Below are 5,383 nucleotides of genomic sequence, written 5' to 3'. Positions count from 1 at the left end.
TATTCATTACAATTCATGGATAAATTGGTAAGATCAAGACCACCTTGGTGTCTTTTGACAAATAATCAATAAAAGAGCATTAAAGGGCCAATATAGACTGTATTTGAAAATTGGAAGGATAGGAGAGAAGGATGGTTCCATAGGTCCCTAACATGGGATGGCCTTTTTGGGACCTATGGAGTTAAAAAATAACTTAGAAGCCCTATGGCCCACTACAAATAAGCAAGGAATGTTATCAAATAGTTAAAAATGTAATATCAGGCACAGTTGATATTGAAAGTACTTGGTGGTTTAAGGTCATTCTGACCTGAAATCACAAAACTAAGCAGAATTCTGAGTGCGTAATAAAAACTGGTAGTAGAAACCACAGTATCATAAAGCAGGAATTTGCTGGCTGGTACCAGGTTGATAAGATAAGGAAATGTGTTTTGGCTATACATGATGGTTGGCAAAATTGTTTCATTTTTACTGAAAATCTTAGGAAGTGACTAATTACAGAACAGTCATAGTGATGATGAACTTTTGCAATCTCTGCTGTATATATTTCAAACCTTGCAGCTGCAAAAATACACTCAGACCTTCACCAAGCTCTTGTGTGTCTGTTTGTCACTCGCTGAATCCTTGTCCACTCTCTTGAGGACCCTGTTCTGGTCGGACTGAACTGCTCCGGTCTGGGCTGGTCCATCGCAACAGAATTAGAAAAAAAATTCTTAAATTCATATGGTGTGGGAGACAGGCTTGAGCCTGCAGTTGAAAGTCTTATTGACAGCCATACAGCAGGCCTGAGGCAACAGCCCAACCACTGAAGCCACAAGGAATGCCTTGTGACATTTGCTGCCACTGGCAGATCATGAGACTGATGCCTAGAGCTCACCACTCCCTAATCACCACCCTTGGAATCCAAAATTGCAACACTTAGATATTGCAACAGTCAGGGTCACGTGGTTTCCAGGAATCCAGGCTCTGTAATTTGAAACCCAGTATGCTAATGAGGCATCCTACCTGCTATTCTTTGATAGGCTAATAAGATATCCTACTTGCTGTGCTGTGATTGGACCACTACCCCTATATAAGCTTATGCCTTCCTGCAATAAAGCAAATCTGTGTCACTGAACCTGGGTTCCTACATCTGAATGTGGCAAAGCTGGCACAGACGCCTCACCAGCCCTGGGATCTGGACTGGATGACTGATTGGAGGAACTAAGAGAGCAGGAAAGCAGCCATAGCTGGAGGAGAGCAGCCACAGCCGGCGACCACACCTGGCACCAAACATGGGGCTAGGACCCCCTCCCCACAGAGCTGTAACACTCTGAGCTGTAACACCTTGGGCTCTGCTTTTTCTTCCAGCTTGTGATATTCAGTGAGGCTCCTGTCTTTGCTGATCATCTTCTTAAATGGTTCCTGAGTCCCATTGGGTACATCTTGCAGAGTGAGTGACCTCTGGTATGGGGAATAGTCGTCCAACTGCTGCCAGCCCCTGCGCTGCTGCACTGGTTTCTTGCCTCAGGAGTAGGCAAATTAGTGTAACAAAAATGAAAGTAACTAAGGTATTAGATGAGGTGCTAGCTCTTGCTCCTTGGTTTACAGATTACTGCTGTGGGATCCAGAGCAATGGGCTCGTGTGCTATTCATGGCCAGAAAGAGAGAAGTCAAGGAGGGGCGTCCATTACCTGGGCCGTTTTACCCCATTGTGACTGCCATTCTGGCCTCACTTCAGGGAGTTCCCCACAATGCCCATGAGCAGAATACTCATACTAAAAAACATAAATAAACAAAGCAACAGGATAGTGGGGACGGCCTGTCCCAGGCATTTCCAGTCAAAACCAAACTAACTGATTTCTCTTCTGATGTGGAAAGTGTGACTGCTGATAATGAGGTAAAAAATGAGGAACCAGGGTTTGAGAGCTCCCTGGGTGAAAAGCAGTAAGTTAAGACAGCCTCTGCACCACCATTATGGGGCAGTGGCTACCCTCCACCATCTTACACTGGTTTCAAGGAAGCAAACCCCCAGCCACTCTTCCGGATGTCCAAGGGAAGGCAGGGATTCCCAGGGACCGAGGTGGCTGTGCTCAGGCATGGGGGTGGCACCAGGCTGGGGTGGGAGGCTGGGCAGAGATGGGCGGACTTGGGCATGCAGTGCCCCGGGGTGGCGGGCTCCTCCCCATGAGTACGGTGCTCCTTTAGCCGCACTGGGGCCGTGCAGCCCAGGCCTCATGAGCTGCTGCCCAGCACCTAAGAGGAGAGCAGCCATTCTAGGGCCCTAGGTGTAGCCTGCTGCCTCCTTTTCAAAGGGCAACCTGCTCAGTTGCTCAGCAGGGTCAGCTTCCGCAAGCCCACCACGGTGGAGGACTGCATCTCCACCTGGCAGACCAACTGAGAGCCCGAGCCCGAGCCTGAGCCTGATGAGCCGGGGCCGTCTAGTGGTGAGGGCCAGGCCCAGGACCAGCCCGAGCAGCCCGCACAGCCTCCAGAGGGCACCAGCAGGCAGCCCCGAGCCAGCCCCACTCTGGAAGAGGATGGCAAGGCTGCGGGCACAGAGCAGGGTGGTGATTCAACAGAAGCAACAGCTAAACCAAAGAGAAGTTTTCATGCTGCGAGAGATTTGTACAAATACCAACATCAGTACCCACAGAACTTCAAAGCCCAAAGCGTAACTCTCTTCCTAAGGCTCCTCTAATCTTTACTGAGTCTAGTAAATGAAAATTTGGTTATGTAATTTACCAGGAAGGACAACTCTCCTCACATAAGGTTTTCCCTTTTCAGGGATCTATACAGCTCAGAGAGCTCTCAGCCATGTTACAGGTCTTTCAGGATCTCCCTACAACTCCCTGTAATATTTTTTCTGACAGCTTTCTCCCCGAGCTACACATAGGCTCCTCCATACCTTGCTGATTCAGAGCTGTAAACATTTGGTCTGTGCATGCACCTCTTGTGCCCCTCTTTTACCTCTGGGACCATTACAACCTTTCAGAACTCTCCCTAGAGGCCTTGGCCCCAACAAGATATGGCAAATGGACATCACTCATTTTTCTCCTCTTGGCAAGCTCAAGTACATCCATCATATTATTGATACTTATTCCAGTGTCCATTTTGCGTTGGCCTGCTCTGGTGAGATGGCTTCTCATGCCATAAGGACTGTCAAATATGCCATGGTCCTTATGGGAGTTCCTTGGCAAATTAAAAACAGATAATGGTCCTTATTATGTTTCTGCTACCTTCAGCCATTTTTGCTCTGACTGGAATATTAGGCATATAACTGGTATCCCTTACAATTCTCAGGGTCAAGGGATTGTTGAACATTCTCACCAAACACTCATTAAACAAATACAGAAAATAGAGGAAGACAATGATAAAGGCCCCTGCTATAAGGACCCCAATTTTGTTATACAACAAGCTCTATTTGTATTAAATTTTCTAAAATTTGACTTCAATGGCCTCACACCAGCAATAAAACATTGGGGGCGTTCACTCAGCCCACTTCTGCCCCCATGGTGAGATGGAAGGACCCTTTCACAAGTGAATGGAAAGGTCCACACCTATTATTAACACAAGGGCGAGGCTATGCTTGTGTCTTTCCAGGTAATGTTCCAGCCCCCATTTGGATCCCAGCCTGGAATATCAGAATTGCCTGCAACAAAAACCCTCCCTCCACAACCACCGACCCCGGAGATGGCAGCCCCGACCCTGGAGGAAGCAGCGCACCTCTCAGCCACTGAGAGACTGACACAGCATTGCAGACCTCAAAAGCAACCAGCTCCAACAGCACACCCAATAACCTGCCACGACCTTAAGTATCTCACCTCACAAGCAGAGACTATAGCCATTACTGGTATCTCCTAATTTTTGGACCCTGCATTGTTAATTTTGTTAAGGCTAGTTCAGTTAGCTGTTGCCCCACCTCCAGATCTTGCGAGGCATGTCTCTGCAAACAAGGACCCACTGTTCCTTGCCCTTACCAACTATAATTGGCCTCCGATGAGTTTCAAGAAATTATTGACCCCTGAGGAGGCCTTTAAACAAGTCAATACTGGATGTACTGCCTCTCCCTCTGCCAAACCATAAAAAGGGACCCACCCTTTGAGGGCTGGTAGTCAATGACAAGTAAGATCCCAACAGATGGGACAACCTAAGACAGGCACAGTCCATAATGCTGGGTGACCCTTAAGGTGGGGACAACAATGCCGAGACAAAGAACTTCGACTCCGACTGGTTGGCATGGAGTTGGCACAGCCTGCTCTCGAGGAAGCTCACCATCTTGAGGGAGGGGGCTCTTAATACAATGACCCCTTGAGCAATTCTACTTTGCCTTGATGTATCTGGACTGATATCAATATGCTATATATTCTAAACTATACCTCACCTTTAAAAATAAAAAAAGGGGGAGATGTGGAAGACAGGCTTGAGCCTAGGGTGAAAGTCTTATTGACAGCCATACAGCAGGCCTGAGGCAACGGCCTGACTGCTGGGGCCACAAGGAATGCCTTGTGACATTTGCTGCCACTGGCAGATCATGAGACTGATGCCTAGAGCTCACCACTCCCTAATCACCACCCTTGGAATCCAAAATTGCAACACTTAGATATTGCAACAGTCAGGGTCACGTGGTTTCCAGGAATCCAGGCTCTATAATCTGAAACCAAGTATGCTAATGAGGCATCCTACCCACTATTCTTTGATAGGCTGATAAGACATCCTACTTGCTGTGCTGTGATTGGACCACTACCCCTATATAAGCTTGAGCCTTCCTGAAATAAAGCAGATCTGTGTCACTGAACCTGGTCTCCTATGTCTGAATGCAGTGACACTGGTGCAGACTCCTCACCAGCCCTAGGGTCCGGACCGGATGATTGATTGGAGGAACTAAGAGAGCAGGAGAGCAGCCATAGCTGGAGGAGAGCAGCCACAGCTGGCGACCACAATATGGAAGCACAAAAGACCCTGGATAGCCAAAGTAACCCTGAACACAAAGAGCAACACTGGGGGGATTACTGCACCAGATCTCAAAGTATACTACAGAGCTATAGCCATAAAAACACCACGGTACTGGCACAAAAATTGACACATAGATCAATGGAACATCATTGAAGATCCAAATCCAAGTACACACAATTTCAGCCACCTAATATTTGACAAAAGTGCCAAGAACAAACAATGGAGGAAAGACAGCATATTCAGTAAATGGTGCTGCAAAACTGAATCTCCACCTGTAGAAGAGTGAAACTAGATCCTTATCTTTCACCTTGCACAAAAGTCAACTCCAAATGGATCAAATATCTCAGCATGAAACTGGAAACCCTGAAACTATTAGAAGAAAATATTGTCAGTAACTTTCAAGATATAGGTGTAGGAAGGGATCTTCTAAATCAGACAGCAGTTGCTCAAA

The 5,383-nt window shown here is 47.2% G+C and overlaps 1 pseudogene; it reads left to right on the top strand.

Moving 5' to 3' along the window:
* Positions 1–5,383, top strand: part of LOC103750359 — a 71,258-nt pseudogene that overhangs the window by 8,726 nt on the left and 57,149 nt on the right.

The sequence above is a fragment of the Nannospalax galili genome, unplaced genomic scaffold (assembly GCF_000622305.1).
Source record: "Nannospalax galili isolate Female #2095 unplaced genomic scaffold, S.galili_v1.0 scaffold627, whole genome shotgun sequence".
Taxonomy (NCBI): domain Eukaryota; kingdom Metazoa; phylum Chordata; class Mammalia; order Rodentia; family Spalacidae; genus Nannospalax; species Nannospalax galili.
Note: the sequence above shows the minus strand (reverse complement) of the source record. Positions and strands in the feature narration are given on the sequence as shown.